The 20,266-nt window shown below is 33.8% G+C and overlaps 1 protein-coding gene across 7 annotated transcripts in view; it reads right to left on the bottom strand.

The window, feature by feature from the left end:
* Positions 1-20,266, bottom strand: part of Ppp1r9a (protein phosphatase 1 regulatory subunit 9A) — a 287,136-nt gene that overhangs the window by 140,404 nt on the left and 126,466 nt on the right. The window lies entirely within an intron of this gene.

Below are 20,266 nucleotides of genomic sequence, written 5' to 3'. Positions count from 1 at the left end.
ACCAAACATTTTTAAAATGCCCCCCCACCACCAAAAAAAACTCATGCTCTATCCTTTGAGCCATACAGCATTATTACAGGAAACATTCCTAAAAACACCAAAAATAAGCACCCCTATGCTGAATTGATTAATACACACATAACCACACACTCCACAGCAAAGGGCCAATAAGTGGAGAGGGGGGCATGTCAAACTTACTAGTTAACTAGAGAACTGCAAATTACATTGTCATTTTTTACTTATAAAGATTTCAAGAAAGGCATGTAGATAGACAAATTGTCACTCTAATATTCTGTGAGTGAAATTTAAACAGATGTAAGTTTCTAGGTAGCAATATGTTAAAAATCTTGAAAAACTGTAGGATGAGCTGATCATTTAATAGATGCTTATGATTTAATCAAATGAAAGTATAGATCACAAAAATATTTATGCACACTGACATTAATCAGTGTTATCTGCAAAAGGAAAAAAATAGAAACAATCTAAATTTTCAAAGAAGGAAGAGGAAAAATGTAATGGTATATATCCCTTATATATATATCCATGATATAGATATCACTGTTTCTTATACAGAAACATACCATAAAAGCTATGTTTTCTAAAATTATTTAGTAGCACAGAAAATTTTCAAATATATGGTATGTAAAAGATTAAAGAACCACACCTGTATATATATACACATATACACATATAATATGAATCATTTCAATTATATATATATAGATATATAATTTCTGGGTGCTAGAATTATAAATGGTTCACATCATTTATAGTTTCCTAGTTTTTAAAAATATAACACTCTGGTAAACAAAAGACAATTATAGTGTTATCTTTAAAATGCTATTACAAAACCTTTAATGATCAAATCTTTCCATATACTGTAAAATCAAGTGTGTCTAGCTTTATGCTAATTTAAAATATATTTTAGTAGCATTCCCAATGTTATATAGTGATACTGATGCTTACAAGGATGAGCCAAGAAACAAAAACACTTATATTTTATAAATATTAAATGCAAAATATAATCACAGTGTAATTTTTAATATAATAAGCATGTATTCAGTAAGCAATTTAGAAATTCCTTCACAGTTGAGCAGTCATTGAACCCCCCTCAAAAAAAAAATAGTGAATTTTGACCTTATATACTTTTACACACAAAGGCTTGATCCTCAGTAACAAAGGAGATCTAAGATCCCACTTCCTTTGAGAGTTCAGATGCTGGGACATTTTGATTTTAATTCTGAGAATACACTACAGGAAATTCCATCAACTGTACTTTCTCCTTCTGATATCTGTCTAAAGCCCTACTCAGTGGAAAATTGCTGCTCATGCTGAGCAGAAATAAATAGATAGATAGATAGATAGATAGATGATAGATACCATGTTTCAGTTAAAGTCTTCTGAACTTGGTGCACAATGGCTTTTTGTGTTCGTGGTTTATGTGGAATAATTTTATCATCATATGAAAACATAAGTACTCCTGAATTACTTCTACAGATAATTATGGAACACTGATAGGTATGAAGAAAAAACTTTATTTAAACTCAGCAATATTATAAATTAGTTTAGGTCTGAAAAAAGGGTAGCTTCTAAAATATGCAGTCGCAAACTTATCAACCAGATGGGATCATAACCATCACACAGGCACTTCTACTCCTTGTGGTGGATTTTCCAGGTGAAGAATACTTGGCAAGAGCAGCTAACTTCCTGCATGATTTCAGAACAGTCATTTCTAATTGGTCAGGAAAGGAGGAAAGACAAAAGAGACATACTTGCCATATCTGATCTAATCCTTATTTTAAATGATGGGGGTTCAAGTTCACAGTTATTGAAAATTCATATTAGAAAAAAAATTTTCCAAATATGCTACAGAATACTCTTGATATTTACCTTATAGTCCATCAGGATGAATTTTTATTAAAAAAAAAAAAAGTAAAACTGAGCCCTTCTCAGAAATATTCAAATATTCAAACATTCAAATTTGGATGTCTCGTTATACTTCACATATTAAGTTGTATGCATTAATAACATTTGAAAAGAAACATGTAAAATGATGGTAGCTTCTTTAAGGTAGCTGGATTATCAATTTTCTTTGTCTTTAATAGTTTCAGATTTTGGTTTTCTACACACAAAAAAAGGAAAGGAGCAATTTCTCCAATTTTCTATGGAAAAAACAATCCAATAGTATTCCTAGTTATAAATAGATGTGGCATGGTGACTCAGAAAATCTGCTCTTCCACTTGTGTTATCTTAAGTAAGTTGACCTTTTTAGGCCCACATTTTTCTCATCTGTAAAAATAAGGAAAGTAAAGTAAATTGTCTCCCAGATCTTAAATTTCTGAAACTCTACCTAGAGTAAATCTGCTATTTAAAAATAGCAGTTTATTGATTATTTGGGAGAAAGAATCACTTTTCCCTAGACTTTATTTTTTACTAGAAAGGAACATTGATTAGTGCTTGTCTTCAGGTCCTCATTCATGCCAGGCAACAATTTCCTTATCTGGCTGGTCCTTCTGAGATAAGGAACTGGGCCTGTAACATCCTCTTACCTAGTCTTTAACAGGGCATACTTTGATCTCTACAGCTCTACCTTTTGTCTTACCTCCCAAATGGGTCAAAATTAGAGAAAAACTATCAAATTCCAAACTCTAAACAGAATTAGTCAGTTACACAAGCAATTGGAATTATGACTGTAGTGGGGGTTTTTGTTTGTTTTGAACTAAGAATTGAAGCCATGGCTCTTTAATGCTGAGCCATTTCCTCAGCCCTTTTTATTTATTTATTATTTTGAAAGTCTCCCTAAGTTGCTTATGGCCTTTCTAAATTGCTAGGCTGGCCTATAACTTGAAATCCTGCCTTAGCCTCCCAAGTCACTGGGACTAGGTATATATGCCACCATGTCCAGCTGTTCTCCTCTATCTTTAAACTTCTTGATTGTGTTGTATTTCCTGAATGTTGCAACTTCAGTCAAATTTCTAACTTCAAAGTTAGAAAGCATGTAATACAGAATGCCTTCTGAGGGCGCTACCATCCATTAAGTCTCTACAAGTAGAAATCAGAGGTTTAGGTTCTGTATATTCTATCTCCTTAAAAAACTCTGAGTTTCTTTTCTCTTCTCCAAGGTCATAAATGCTCTTCTCATTGCCAAATTATATTGATTTTGACATCTAAATTCTCATATTGTCATCATCCCCTTGTCATATTGTAACACAAGTGGAAGAGCAGTTAGTTTTCAAAAAACACAAATTTCATTAGGACTCTGCTTTCCTTAAAGAGCCTTTTTTTCCTCTCTCTTGGTTTTAATTCCAAAACTTCCCAAGGTTTCTTGACATGGATGGAGTTGGGAGCTTCTTCCACTCAAGTTCTACAATATACTCTTACAATCTGGTGAACCCCCTCCCCCATGCAGATATATGCCTGGAAATACAGATATACAATCTGGTGATTCCCCAGATATACACCTGGGAACTATTAAACACTTACATTCACAAAGAGGTTTATTATATACTAAAGCCTCACAGAAGACTCATAACTACAAAAAAAGGCAGAAAAATATTCTTTAAAATTTTATAAGGTCTATAGCATTGGCTGAACGTACTTGAACATTTTTTTACTGCTTACCTGTAACCATTCTAAAAAATTTCATGGAAACACATCTATCCCTGTTACATGAATATTTCATCATGCTTCACTTTGTGTGTGTGTCTGTGTGTGTGTGTGTCTGTGTGTGTGTGTGTGTGTGTGTCTGTGTGTCTGTGTTGCTGGGGATCGACCCCAGGGCCTTGTGCATGTGAGTCAAGCTTCATTTTTGCCCATCAAACTATAAGTCCTCCATGATCTAGCAAAGAGACGGGCTCAAAGTACTCTGAATAAAGAAAATATATTTTATTTGTACTTTAAAATAAAATTTGAATAATCAGCCTAAAAGTTCTAATGAGCCACAGTTAATGTTTACATTTCAAGAATTAATATATTTTTCTTTAAATATTAAAATCATGCCTGATTAGAGAACAAGAATTCAAAACATGTCAACAATTTCTCAATGAGATAAAAGCAAACACTTAGGTACTGTACATTCACACCTGAATTATGTTTATTCCTGTGACTCAAAGAGTGAGAAAATGTTTCAGAAGGCAGATTCATGATTTCAGCACAACTAATGTGTTAGTGGGTTCTCAGAATGGAATTACGATAATTGGAACTCTCAATACAATAGATCAGTCTTGTGCTTTTGGTTGTCTCAAATTGCAAACTTTTTCTGTACCAAGATAACATTTTCATGAATTTCATCAACTTCTTGTCTAAAGTATCAACTACTTTACATGTTTGCTATTATGTACTTGTTATTTTCATTGATCTTAAACTAATCTCAATTGTGTTATATACCCCTCAAAATTTTAATGGATATATTTGTTAGTGATGCACAATAGAAAAACATAAACAAAAGAATCAATGGCCTACTGCAGCAAAACTAGAAGTAGGTTTTAGGAGAAACCTTTATTCCCTACTCTAGTATTTAGAACTGATTATAATGGACCCTTGGTGATGATCAGCTCCTTATATAACCAAAACCTACAGCTACTTGAACATGCTACAAAGGAATTCAAAATAAGTAATCTGGCCATACACCCTCAGGGTAAAAATACATAAAGTTAAGACCTGGCTAGTCCACTGTTAACTGCAATAGGATTTGTGGTAGTGATCAAATGCAAACAATCGTAACTTCCTTGAATAAATCCTACACTATCCATACAATAGAATATATGTACTTACTACATAGATCAAAACCAAGTATATCAATAAGAACAAATCTCAAACTAATAAACTCAGAATATCATTTATCTTATAGCATTTACAAAGTGTAAACAAGTACTATATGTTTTAAAGGAATACTAATGCTTGGTAACTTAAAAGCATCAACTTCAGGAGAATAGTTACTTGTGGGAGCTGAATGATTATTTTATATAGGGTGATGGGCACTGTGGGCATCTACTATAATATTCAGTTTCTTTAAATAAAAAAAAACCAAAACTAACAATATTAAAATTTAACAAAGCTGAATGGTGGGTACCTAAGATGTCTCTGTATATTTTCTTTATGTTCACATTCATTATCATGAAAATGTATAAAGATAAATCTTGGCAGAAATAATTTCTTAGTGACATTGAGTCTCTTTTCCCAAGTTTTCTTTAAAGTTCCATTTTACTTCATTGTGTTGTTCTAATTATTTTCAGCCCTATGTACATAATCTTTCACATATCTAGCAACAACCAACTGACTTCTCTGTCCAATTTGACCTTTAATAACACAGAATTTTGGCTGAACTTTTAACATAGGCATTAAATTTTGTGTCGGCAGTATACTGGTGAATGGTAACACATTTTTCTTTTCTATTTTAATAAGGTGAAGCCTGTGGCATATACATGCTATAGACCATGAACAGTTTTTCCTTAAGAACTTTAAAAAGATGTTGTTGCTCTATTTTCTAGCTTAACAATGTTTCTGAGAAGAAAGTTGCTGTTATTTTTTGACTTTTGTTCCTTTGTCTGTGATTGCTTCTTCTATCTCTAGTCACTTTTGAATTTTTCCCCTTATCACAGATGCTAATCAATTTGACTTTGATGTACCTTAGTTGGGTCCATTGGAATGCCTAGATCTATGAACTCAGTGTTTTCAGCCATTTTTTTAAATTTAGCATTACTTCTTCAAATATTTTTTTTTATCCCTGCTCCATTTGGAAGACTGTGTTTCTTGCTGCCATTTGTTGTAGTAGTGATAGCAATTTTGTTTAGTGACTTCTAGACTAATTCTTTGTGGCATATAATTATTTAAGTCCACTTAGTTGCTTAGCAGTTCGCTAACACCTGGATAAGATTTCCCTATCCACACAGAAGCACCACATCTTCCAGTCTCCACACCAGAGTTCTGTATGTTAAGGTAAACTTCCTACAGTGGCATCTTGGAAATGGCAGAAGCAAGAAGGCCACTCATATTTTCCCCTCACCATTCTCTCTGAAGCAAGCCACAAAACCTAGGAAGGAACTTTTTGACCTTCTCTTTCTAAGACCTTCCCTTGAGGTATCTTGTCCTACACCTACAGAAAAGGAATGCCAAGAAGAATCTGACCAAACAGGAATTGCTAAATTCCCCCACATTTGCTACAACAGCAAACATCCTTTTGTTCTCCAATCCCACATTTGCACAACTGGTTAAAGAAAGACACAGATTTCTGTTTCTTTAGGTCTTCGTTTCTTATGGTCTTGGATCATATAAAATTTATATTAAATAAATTTGTATGTTTTTCTCTTCTTAAGCTGTCTTTTGTTATAGAGATTTCAGTCATGAACCTTGTGATAGGTGAGAAAAAAAAAATCTTTTCTATTCTATACTTTTAACACACACCAAGCAGTAGACACTTCTGCTTTAGCCTTCACTTCTTGCTGGTACAGTCTCAAGGTCAGCCAAAGGAGAGAGTTAAGGAAGGGCCTTCTAAGTATTTCCCAAGCATTTGCCCATAGCCTTATACAGCATGTAATCTTCTAAATTCCCAGGAACATGTCAGAGCTTCTTTAAAAGTCCCTATGAACATCATCTTTACCAGTTTTTCCTTTTAAGTTTTTGGTTATATTGTTTGTGCCAACTGATATCTACTGCTAAGGTAGTAGGAACGTCAAACAATTATGTTTTGTGACCCCCAATGGCCACCAGAATAAGCTGTTTGTAACAGAAGAGCTCTAAGTCAGGTCAAATAACTACCTTTTTGAGTGGGAACATCCAAGAAAACCACAGGATCAGGCAAATAATGGCAGTTCTACAGAAGGGGTTCCGAAGGACCAAATGCCCCCTACGGTGGATGCCAACGTTTGGTTTCCACCATGATTTCGGCTGTTGGTTTTCGTGACTACCACAGCAACTGCGAGTCTGGAAGTAGCTGGGGTGGAGGTACAACAGAGTAAGTTAAAATGCCCCTAAAGATGTTCTTTCTGAGATTATTAACCATTTTTCTTGAATCAATGCTTCACAATTGCTGCAAACCTTTGGTTAATTTCCAGGATTCTGGAATTTGATCCTGACCAGCTTTCTTAGTGTTGCTTTTAATGGAAGACTATTTTCAAATGCCCTTAACTCCATCACACCACTGATATACATGTACACCTGGCCACTTAAAAGATATCTCACTTTCAATGCTTTTCTGAGGACTTTTTCTCCCCTAATCTTTTTGTTTTCTCTTTTTGCAGAGTTTCTGTTTCTTTGTCTTCAGTTTCACTACTCCTTTACTGTTTCACTACTCCTTTACTGTTTCACTGTGTAATGTGCAGTTAATTCTTTTCAGAGCATTTGCATCCCATTTTTCATGACTGTGCTTATCTCTAGGAGTTTGATTTGAGCCGCCATATATATATATATATATATATATATATATATATATATATATATATATATATATGTGTGTGTGTGTGTGTGTATATATAACTTTCAGATCTTTTGTTTAACTTTTGCCTTATTTATTTAACAAAATCTTTCTCATTCTTCTTTCTTTGGCACTTCGAACATCTGGACAGAGGCAAACAATTTTAATATACTTATATACTAATATTTTCATTTCTGTCATCGCAGAGGCAGTTTTGGCTGATTTTTCTCTACATTTTAAATGGATTTTTCCCCACCCCTGCTTCTTAAAATGGGTAAAAATTTCTTATTGAATGCTAGACTTGTGAATTTTGTCTTATTAGATATATTTGTATTTATACAAATATTCTTGAGGTTTTTTTCCTGGGATGTTGTTATGATTTAGACCTAATGTGTCCCTTAAAAGTTCATCTATGAGACAATGCAAGAAAACTTAGATGTAAAAGGATTGGTTATGAGAGCCTACATCTAATCAGTGTGTTGTTGATACCCTGATGCAGAGTAACTGAGTTGTGACTGTAGGCAAGTAGCCTGTAACTGGAGGAGGTGGGTCACTGGAGGCGTGCCTTTGGGGTTTATATTTTGTGAGCTGAACTCAGACTCTCCCTGCTTCCTGGTGCCATGTCCCTAGCGGCTTTCCTCCACGACACACTTCCACCAAGATATTTTGCCCCATCTCAGGCCCAGAGCACTGGAGTCAGCCATCTATGGACTGAGACCTCTGAAACCATGAGCCCCAAATAAACTTTTCTTCCTCTAAAATTGTTCTTGTCAGGTCCTTTGGTCACAGCAGTGAAAAAGCTGACTGAAACAGAAATGGCTACATATTGCTTCAAAATACTTAATCCATTTAGTTCTTAATTTCAAGTGTTGTTGGGGAAAGGGGGGAAATTATGCCATATTTTGTCTACATTCAGTTTTTAGGGAGCCAGGTCCTGGTACAGTACACTAACTGATACCTACAGAATTCTGAGGTTTTTCACACTGACTGCAGAGAAGAAGCACTACTCGCCGGGGGTATAGGTTAATGATAGAGCACGTGCCTAGCATACCTAGGCCCTGGGTTTTGTTCTCAGCACTGGGTGGGGGACCTGGGGAGCGGGGAACAGGGTGCCATACTACTCAACATTGGTTATGACATTTGAGCACTGCTCCTTTTAATTTTCTGGTCTTTCCTCATCTGAGCTCAGGTAATTTTTTTTACACATGTGAAAAGATCAGTATTCATCTTACCTTTGAGGAAGATGTTCTGGAGACCTCTGGAGTTCTCTCTCTTTGCAGCTCTCTACTCATGGGTCCTCTGCCCCATGTCCTCACTGTCTTGACTTTCTCTGACGCTGACATTTCACCTCAGTGAAAGTTCCAAGCACCACCTGGATTTTACTTAATTATACCATCGTCCTACAATTGCCTTCAGGTAAAATTGGGACAACTGTGAAGCTCAGGTATTTTGTTTGTTTGCATCTCTCAGGAATCACTGCACTTTGCTACCTGACAACCAGTGTTTTTGCTGCTACAGTTTCATACAATATGCCCATTTATTTGATGTTCCAAGGAGAAGATAAATTCATCCTCCAGAGAAGCAGAAATTGAATTAGTCTTCAAATGAACTTGTAAGTCTTCAACTTTATTACTGTTCTAAGGTTTCTACAAGTAACGCACCTCTCCACTGCCAGGGCACATCTGCCCTCTGCCCAGCCTCTGGTGTGCCACTGAATCACATAAAAGCACTGAGAAACACTCAGAGACCAATGGGAAGCAACAGCGCTGTACTAATGAGTATTCCAGGAATTGTGTGTGTGTTTATGTGTATATATTTGAAAATGAGTGCCAGTCAACCAAGAGAGTTAACAAAACAAAGACCTCAAGATTTGGAAATTAATGCTATGAAAAAAACTGGTGATGAACTTCAAAACATTTATAATCAGCAGAGGTCAGAAAAAATATGGTCAACAGCTTGTTTGGGGATAGCCCACCAGTTAATTATGGTTTTTACATTTATGAAAGAGTATAGAAAGAAAACAAAATTCGTAAAACAAAGAATATATAATAAAAACTGTATGTGTTCCACCAAGCCTCAATCATTTGCTATCTGGCCCTGCATAGAAAAGTTTTCCCAACATCTGGTATCAGAGAATGAAGATTAAACAACCCTGGAAATTACAGAATAATAATGTATAAAATAAATGTCATAACCATTTCCTGTGTAAACATAAATTATATAAAAAAAATTACTCAGGGAAAACTATGCATAAACCTCTGGGTTAATAATCTAGTCCTGTTCACTGTCTCTGAACAATCTTGCAACTTTTTGTAAAATACAGCTAAGAAATATGTAAATTTTAACCTGCGTAACAGTATTTTAATTGATGCCCCACCTCATAATGAAAAATTAATTTCCATTTACAAGTCCTTTCAACATTGTTTTTTACCTCATATAAATCCGTGCGGTTTGAACTTTCTAAAAACCTATTATAACATCTAGTTGGTTCTGTAGGGAACCAGAACATGCCATACAAAAATATGACTCTTTTGCATGAGGATTATTTTGAACTGATTATTTTGAGAAACAGCAGACATAGGAGAAATTCTGAAGTCAGTAGAAAATCCTTTTGTAAAGTAAATCAACATTTCTGGAGGAAAAAATCTATTTGTGTCTCTTTTTTTTTTTTGTAACAGGAAGAGAAGAATGATGGAATCATAAGAACCTGTTATGGTTTAGACACACAGTGTTCCCCAAAAGCTCATGTGTAAGACAAAACGAGGTTTAGAGATGAAATATTTGGGTTAGGAGAGCCTTAACTCAATCAGTGAATCATCCCAATAGGGATTAACTGAGTGGTAACTGAAGGCAGGTAGGGTATGTCGGGAGGTGGTCTCTGGGGGCTTGCCTTGGGGTGTATGGTTTTTCCCTGGACAATGGAGTTACCTTTCACTGCTTCTTGGTGCAACACCCCCAGCTGCTTTCCTTTTTCACAATCTTCAGTCACAATGTTCTGCCTTACCTCATGCCTCAAACAATGGAGTCAGTTGCCTATAAACTAAGACCTCTGAAACTGTGATCCCCCAGATAAACTTTTCCTTTTCTAATTATTCTTGTCAGGTCTTTTGGTTGCAGCAGCAAAAAAAGCTGACCAAAACAGAGCCTCTTCTCAATGGAGAAGACACCAACTTTGCCTATCAAACCTTACCGCTGTTTAAATACTTTTCTTGGACACTGCTACCCCCAAAACCATAACTGGCCTTACACCAAACTTCTTTCTTCATTGCTAAAAATGGTATTTAAACCTCAATTCAAAGCTACCTCTTTGCAATTTACTCATTTCCCCCTGGGAATCTTCAACACATATGTGAGGTACATGTTAATAACCTTGTGCTTGTTTTTCTCTTATTAATCTAGACTTACTATAATGGTTCCAACTAAAAATCCAGAAAGGTAGAGGTAAAATTAATTTTTCCTCCCCTACAGTAAAATACATATTTTATACATGTTCATTCTTAAATCTGTATAAAAGATATATAATTTTACATTTTTCTGAATATTATCTTTGAACACACTAAACAAGGAAAATTAAAAATATGTGAAGTCAGGAGATAGAGAAATAAAACTAATATCCTCATAGTCAGTAACATAAATAGTAGTAGTATCTACTTGCTTTTTTAAAAAAATCACAGATTACATAAGTAAATGCTTAAAAATCACTACTCTTAAGTAAAAATAACAAAAACATTCAGTGTAGAACAAAAACCATAAAGCAAAGGAAGCATTAGAAACAAAAAATACAATAAAGAAAGAAGGTAAAAATAAGTTTTAACAATTGTAATAAAAACAATTGCTTACTGAGCAAAGTCAGTTATTTAAAGACAGAAGAATTGCATACTAGATTAAAAACTAAAAACCAACTATATATTTGTACTAAAGGCTCATTTAGAATAAAGTCTCTCAAAAATTTTGAAAGTAAAATGGTACACTTTGGAAATAACTGCCCTACAAATTGAGACAAGAAAAATAAATAAAAGGTATAAACATCGGAATAAAAGAATAACTATTGCAAAGAAAAAGACAAAACTGTAATAATTTGTAAATAATATATAAAAACATTAGAAAATATTAGTCGGATTATAAAACTAATATACATAAAATGAAAGTTTTCTCATATGTAAACATGACAGAAAATCTTTATTTTTTTATTTTGAAATATGACAATGTTTAAGTTCAACAGCAAAAAAAACACTCAAGAATGAAATAAAAATAGTATTAGAAATTTTTTTTAAAAGTATTATAAATGTACAATTAATATTGCTTATTAATAGAGTTCATAGTAGACAGGTTAATGAAACTGAATAGAAAGATCAGAAAGAGCCAAGTCAAACATATAATGCCCCTATCTTGTACCAGGAAGAAAAGAATTAACTTTTTTTGGAAGAGGGGATCATTCCTATTTTGCATAAATACCTTACTGAATGATCCTTATCTTCCATACATTTTCTTTTCTTTTAAGCCTAACTTTAAATTTTTATTAGTTGCTCAATACAGTGATCTTGACATATCATACATTTGATTCAAATGGGGTATGAATTCTTATTTTTCCACGTGTACAGATTGCAGGATCACACTGGTTATACAGCCATGTGTATACATACAGCAATACTGGTGTCTGTTGTATTGTTGTATTCTGCTGTCCTTCCTACCCACCCTGCCCTCCCCTCTCCTCCCCTCCCATCACCTCTCTCTACCCAATCTACTGTGCCACATTTCTCTCTCTCTCTCTCTCTCTCTCTCTCTCTCTCTCTCTCTCTCTCTCTCTTTCTTTTTAACCTTTGGATGAGTTATCTTCACACATACCTCATAAAAGCCCCAAACCCCCAACCTCTGCCTAGCCATTGCTTCATGCTTTATCAGCCTTTGTAAATTGGCATACACACCCCAAATTCTAACCCCCTCCTTCAGTCATGTTTCTCTGTGAACTTCTACATACATATACATAATTAAATATTTTCTTCCTGATGTCAGTCTTAGATTGGCTTGTGGGCTCTGTCCTCTGAACTTAAGAGGATAGAGGAAGAGGTTTTTTCCCTCCCCTACAAATTTCTAGTGGGTCAAAGACTCAAATGTAAAAGTCAGATTAAAGAACACTAAAGAAATCAATGAGTAAATCTTTTAAAATGCAATCCCATGTTGGGAAAGACCTTTTAAAGAATGGCATAATATTCTGGGGCATTAACAAATTTAAAAAAAGATACGAAGCTTACAACATAAAAATGAAATCATCTGTAAAACAGCCCAAAACAGGGAAAGCAATAAAAATATTGTTCAAAAGTCAATAATAAACTGAAAAACAGCGAGGCACAGTGGTGCACTCCTGTAATCCCAGCAATTTGGGAGGCTGAGGCAGGAAGATCGAGTTCAAAGCCCGTCTCAGCAAAAGCAAGGTGCTAAGCAACTCACTGAGATCCTGTCTCTAAATAAAATACAAAATAGGGCTAGAGATATGGCTCAGTGGTAGAGCACCCACTAGTTCAATCCCTGGTACAAAAATAAATAAATAAATACCTGTAAAAAGTTGTAATATGACAAATGGCTATTTTAAGTAAAGTGTTATTTAAAAAGCAATATGACTCAAAGGACTTAAAATCAGCATACTACAGTGATGCAGCCACATCAATGTTAGTATCACAATTCACAATAGCTAAAACTATGGAACTAACCTAGATGCCCTTCAACAGATGAACAGATAAAGAAATTGTGTGATATATACGCCGTAATTTCATTCTTCTTTAAGGCATTTGCTGGTAAATGGAAGGAACTGGAGAATATCATGCTAAACGAAATAAGCCAATCCCAAAGAACCAAAGCCGAATGTTTTCTAGGATATGTGGATGCTAATTCACAATAGGAGTGGGGGGACGGGCAAGGGAAAAATAGAGGTACTTTGGATTAGACAAAGGGAAGTGAAGGGAGGGAAGGAGGTAAAGGGGTAGGAATGATAGTAGAATGAATCAGACATTATTACCCTATGTGCATATGTGATTACATGACCTGTATAAGTCTATATCATGTACAACCAGAAGACTGAGAAGATATACTCCATTTACGTATGATGTGCAAAAATGCATTCTACTGTCATGTATAATTAATTAGAATAAAAATTTTTTAAAATGAAGGAAAAAAATAATAGAAAAACAATTGCAACATGGGAGGATGAGGCAAGAGGATTGCAAGTTCAAAGCCAACCTCAACAACTTAACTTGGTGCAATCCTAGAAAGACTCTCAAAAAAAAAAAAAAAAAAAAAAAAAAAAGTAACTTAGCAAGACCCTCAAAAAAAAAAAAAAAGTGGTGGTGGGGGATGTGATTCAGTATTGATAAGCATCCCTGGTACAAAAAAAAAAAAAAAAAAACAACCCCACACTGATAAGTCATTAATAAATTTAACCAATTACATGGACTTGTAGTTCATAGAGGAAAAATACGAATATCCCCAAAACATGAATATTCAAGTTCACTGGCTTTCATCATCAGTCACAATAGGAAAAATCAGTATTACTTAATGTTGAAGAGGACTAGAGGAGAAAAATAGTCTCACAATTTGAAGAACCATTCAGCAATAAATATGAATACCTAAAATATGTAGTTTCTGACACAGGGATTATACTTTTAGCATCTTAACCTATATATTCTCTTCCTAAGTTCAAAATTATAAGAATAAGGACAATCTTGGCAGCACAATTTCAATAATGTAAAATGAGGGGGGGGGGATAACCCAAAATGGGGGACAGATCCATAAATTACAATAATATTAAAATGGGATATTCTAAATATATCACAAATAATAAAATAAATTTACACACCCTTACATGGAAAGAAAAGAGCTAATGTACAATGGTTCTGTATTGCCAGGAACTGTTCTAAGTACTTTTTGTGTATAACCTTGGTAAATATCAACTTATTTGATATTTCTATGAGATATATTGTTCATAATTAGTTAATTAATTAATTGCCAGGGCTGGGAATCAAAGCTAGGGCCTTGTACATGGTAGGGCAAACACTACTACTAATCTACACTGGTCTACATTTTAAATATGAGGAAACTGGAACACAAAGATGCTGAATATCTTCCCCAAAGGATCACTGACAAATTGGGCTTCAGCCCCAGCAGTATACTGAGATACTAAACTTCTAACTTCACAATTATTCATGCAGTGTATCTTTTAAGATGCAAATTTATGTTGACTAATAGTACTTGTGAATATATGCATGTGTATTTATACTTTTTTAATTTAATGAAGTATTCATTTGCATAAATGTATTTATTTGTGCATATAAAATTTCTGGAGAAATGCAAAGAAAATTTATTAGTAGTTCTACAGGGGAGCAAGATTTGACAATAAAGGAAAGAGCAGAACAGGACAGCAATTGAAATCGGCATCAGTTAATTTTAAAGAAAGGTAGCTACCAGTGTTTTATTCAGTTACAAAAGAGACACACAAAGTTAATAAGAAGCAATCCTTAGCAAGAATTATTTTCAGAAAAGCAAGTTCTGAAAGAACTACACCACATTCAAATCCAAACTAAATCTTCTGCTATGTTCTCTATATGCCTGTTCCTATATATGCCACTATAATTAAAACAATATTAATTCACAATATAAACGCTGAAACATCAAAAAAGATTATATGCTTTTATTAAGGAAAAAGTTACATGTATAATACAAATACATGTTAAATTTCAAAAGAATGTTTCCCCATCCGCCCCCCACCTCCCCAAAAAAGACCCTAATTGATAACAGGGTTAGTTAATATATTATGGATTTAACATAAGTATATACATTTCTTTTATAGTAAATCTAGTTAATAAAATTAATCTTATTTTAGTAAAACTTGAAATTATGGTTCACCCATACAAGGTCACAAAATTATATTACAGAATATTTAACGAAACAGAATGCTATTTAAAATATTAGATGGAGAAAGACTATAAGGTAGATATAATGATCCTTTTTTAAAAAGCCTAGAAATATAATTTAAAATTATAACAATAATTAACACTGAGAAATGGATGTGCAAAAATGTTTTTTCTTGCTTATATTATTTCTGTATTTTCTACAATAAACATATTCTTGCTTTTATTATAAAATATATTCTTTAATATTAAAGTTATTTATATTGCAGATATTTAAAAATATTAAATATTCAAAATAACAATGTTAGGTATATAATATTTTTGTGTACACTAATTTTGCAATTAAAATAAATTAAAATATAAGATGAATTGAACTAAAATTTTCATTCCTTTTGCCACACTTCTTTGATACTCCTAGAACTGCTTCATAAAAATACTCAACTAGATACTGTACCTGCAAAAATTAAATTTAAAAACTTCCAGACAAGGATTAATATCAGTACTATTTACCTTTGCAAGGAACTCTGGAAAGACATTAATCTACATGATATTACCCAATCTCATCCTCTTCCTAGTTGGTCCTGCTATATTACAAATTCTTCTAAGCTATTGCAAATTCACAACCAAAAGGATAGGCTTGTAATTCTCCAAATCCTAAAATCTCATAACTTTATAATTCTTTGTTTAAAAATAAAATCACCAATATACTTGGAACCTGCTGTATGAGGTACTTCCTAATTCTATCAGATGCTATAATAGCATCAAATCATTTCTAAATATAATGGTTTAATTTTGCCTTTTTAAAAAAAAAATTGTAGTTGCAGATGGACAGAATACCTTTATTTTTATTTGGTGCTGAGGATCAAACCCAGTGTCTCACACATGCTAGGCAAGTGCTCCGCCACTGGGCTACAGCACCAGCCCAAGTTTTGCCTTAAAAAAAAAAGAAAAAAGAAAAAAAAATTATGGCTGTCCAGAGACTAGAACCCAAATCCTCACACATCCTAGGCAAGAGCCCTACCACTGAATTACATCCCCAACCCACCATGACATATTTTTATATACACTTAATATATTAAGAAAATCAGGTAAAATTCTTCACAGTCACAGTTGAAAACCAGCTTAAAGTTTGAGATAAACCATAAACAAATGTCTCTACCTCTTATTTTTCCAACTTGACATTCTAAAATACAGTTTTCTCTTGTCTTTCTTAGCCATTTATCATTATCCTAGTCATATAAGGACATTCTCCCTTACTATTCAAATTTTCAAAGAAGCAGCCATTATTTATTAATAATCTTTTTTTCATATAGATGGAATTTGCATAAAGATTTTATAATTCTTTGGAAAGAGCATAGATACCAATTCTACAAGAAGAAATGGGAATAACTACAAGAAGAAGGGAAGAGTAGATAAAATGCACAACCTGATCAAATACTCCAAAGAATCAGATTATTAGTAATCATGATCCTGAACTTACTATTTCATAGATACATGAACTCTGACAAAACAGTTTGACTTCATAAACAAAAATAACATCTTATACATATCTATCAGAAATTAAAATGATTGAAACTTAAATTTAAGCATTAGTCAATCAAGTAGTGTGCTTTGTCTGGACCTATGAAATAGAAAACCCTGACAGTTCATTTCCTCTCTTTGACCACCAGTGTTCAGTAACTGCCTAAATTTGCTTTAATTGAATGGTTTCACAGGAAACTGTTATAAGGTCATGGTGGTCTATGTTTACTCAAGCAATTATTTCAACATTTCTTTCTTAAGCTGTACCTCCACTCAACAATATTCTTTTCAAACATAATTAAACCAAAAAATCAACTCTAATTGACATAAAAGGTCCTTCCGTGACATATAATGAAAGAAAACAGGCTTGCAAGGATGTGAGGTTGACATGTATTTTTTTTTTTTTTACACACTTTGGAATAATTTCTAGACAAACTCAGGCACCAGTGAATGTTACATCAAGGTTAACAAAGAGAACCAAGCAAGCCGATAGCTTGGAAAACCATGGTATGCAGACTGCCTGTAGGCTGGGCTAGAAAAAGTTTCACTGCAATAACAAAGTATTTGTGCCTAAAGAGAAATTATTATGTATAAAAATGGAGCTTGAACACAATCACAAATGGAAGGGAACTTTATGGTTGTAGCCTCAGAAGAGTAAGACAACATTTTGTTTTGTACTGGCCATGGGCACAGCATATAATATTTCCTGCACTGTCAGTATAAAAAGTGAAAGACTCTAACACCTAAGAAGTACTATTTAATCTTGTTCCTTACATCCTGGTTGTCTCTCAGCTATTCAATCAGCCACTAACAAGAGGATTCCCAGATTTAAAAAAAAAAAAAAAAAGCTTTTGCAAATAAATTCAAGGTACTGTCGGCACCCAAAAAGAAAGAAACAGCATATAGGTAAAGAACCTTGACTGCTACTAATCTAACACATCAGTCAGCTTTATGATGTTATAACAAAATACTTGACAAGAGGAACTTAAAGGAGGAAAAGTTCATGGTAGGCCAACTCTACCAGCCTGTGGTGAGGCAGAAGGACATGGTAGAGGAAGCTACTCTATCTCCTGTTTCTTCAATTTTCTCTCTCTCTCACACACACACACACACACACGGCTCTACACACTTATTTAAGAGAACAAGGTTTTGATTGTTGTTTTGGTTTGGTTTGGTTTTTGGTTGTTGTTTTGGTTTGGTTTGGTTTGGTTTTTGGTTGTTGTTTTGGTTTGGTTTGGTGGTGGTTGTTGTTGCTTTGTTTTTTGGTTGGGGCTTCCATATTAAAGTACAGTACACCTAATTTAAATTGCTTGAGCCACATTTGTTTTAGATTTTAGCTTTTCAGCTTTTGGAGTATTTGCATGGACTTTACTGGTTCAGCATCCCTAATCTAAAGATCTTCTACATATCAGATATTAGGTCATTTCAGATTTTGGATTTCTAGATTAGGGATGTGGAATCTGTATCACAGATTGGGTGGCTTAAACAACAGAAATTGATTTTCTCACTGTTCTAAGGCTAGGAATCTTAGCCAAAGATCAAGGTGTCAGTTTCTGTGTCTCACATTTGGTCCCCTTGCTGTGTCCTCACATAGTCTTTCCTCTGTACATATATGTTCCTACTTGTCTCTACGTCTGCCCAGATTTCCTCTTCTTATAAGGACACCAGTCAAACTAGATAAGTCCACCCTAATGGCCTTACTTTAACTTAACCACCTCTTCAAAGACCATATCTCCAAATTCATCTCATTCCGAGGTGCTAGGGCATGGGGATCCAACACAGATTAGGATAAGAGATAAACCATCCAGCTCATATTTCTGCAAAGCTGACTGAATAAGCCTTCTGGAAGGGCACAGCTCTTAACTGATGTATCTCACTGTATGCAGATAAAGCAATCACCAGATGAATCAGGATTTAGCTCTCATCTCTACTTGAAAGAGTCTGGTTTTTCTTGGTTTTCAGTATGCTTGGATGCCTCCAGTGGATTTTTTTAAATGATTTTATAGCTATCTATGCTTATTCTTGTTCAAGTGTAAATGATACAGTTTTCTATATCCCAGTCTAAAACAGAACTAAGTTGTGCATCTAAATTAAACTTTTATTCTTCTAGTTTTAAAACTTCTATTCTGTGCAGAAAATGGGTATTTCTTGAAGGATAATGATAGTTTATCGTCAACTTCATCCAGTAGTAGGTTTGATTACAACATATAAACCCTTTTTCTTTGCATAAGCCACTGAAAACTGGCATGTACCTAACAATCTTGAAAATTATTTAAGTTAAACTCTTCAAAATACTTTTATATGACTATACTTACTAAGCTGTATATCTTTAAAATAATTGTGAACTAGTTAATCTAAAGAGAGGGAAAATAAGAGTGAATTAAGAGTCGAAACACTGGGCTCTAGTTTAATTTCCAAAACATATTAGTAAAAAGATAACTGTGAAAGTCAAAGTGTTAGAATCTTAGTTTAAATAAAAATAAAATTGATGATGTATTTGAAGTACTACAAAAATTTTATAAGGCATTCTACAAATGTGTTTTATTTGATTATTTTAAAATGAGATTTTTTTTATAGGCAAGACTCATTAAAATAGATGATAATGCCATCAGAGTTCTAATTAGTTCTGAAGATTCTATGACTGTTTCAGTGATGACACAAGTAATACCATAATTATCAAAACTATTTACAGTCAATTCTCATTTTCGAGTTCCATGTCTGCAAATTCCCTTACTTGTTAAAATTTATTTGTACTCCAAAATCAGTACAGGGAGCACATTTGTGGTCATCTGAGAATAGCACCAAGTAGAAAAAAATTTCAGTTGCCCAATACTACACATTCCCAGAGGAAGTTAGATAAGGTGCACTCCGCCTTCTTGTAGGTCTCATTACTCTAAGCAAGTGTCCTTTTTGCATTACAATTAATGCCATATTTTCCACATCTTTGTGGGTTTTTTGGTTTTTGGTTTGTTTTTTTTTTTTTTTTTTTTTGCAGGGCAGGGGAATGATTTCACTGTTTAAAATGCATAGTGTTGAAGTACTGCTAGTGTGCTTGAGTGTTCCATATGTGTTCTAGAGAAAATACACTTTCCCAAGCATGTATTATGCTTGGGCATGAATTGTGGTATTCTTGGCCATGAGTTCAATGTTAATCAATCAATAATATATATCAAAGTGTTTTTCAAAAGAAACACACATGGTTATATAATGATTCAGTGATGAAAATGTGGTGACCAGAGACTCAAAAAAAAAAAAAAAAAAACTAATGCTGTATTTCACCTACAAGAAATGGATCCATGTTCACTAATTCAGTGCTCACTATGACTTTCCAGAACATAACTACAACATGACTACTACAAATAACAGTACTATACGTTAAAAGATAATACGAAGTCTCCTGAATGTTCAGAGTTAAATAGTTTAAGAAATCTTA

This window comes from Callospermophilus lateralis, chromosome 1 (assembly GCF_048772815.1).
Source record: "Callospermophilus lateralis isolate mCalLat2 chromosome 1, mCalLat2.hap1, whole genome shotgun sequence".
NCBI classification, from domain to species: Eukaryota; Metazoa; Chordata; class Mammalia; order Rodentia; family Sciuridae; genus Callospermophilus; species Callospermophilus lateralis.
Note: the sequence above shows the minus strand (reverse complement) of the source record. Positions and strands in the feature narration are given on the sequence as shown.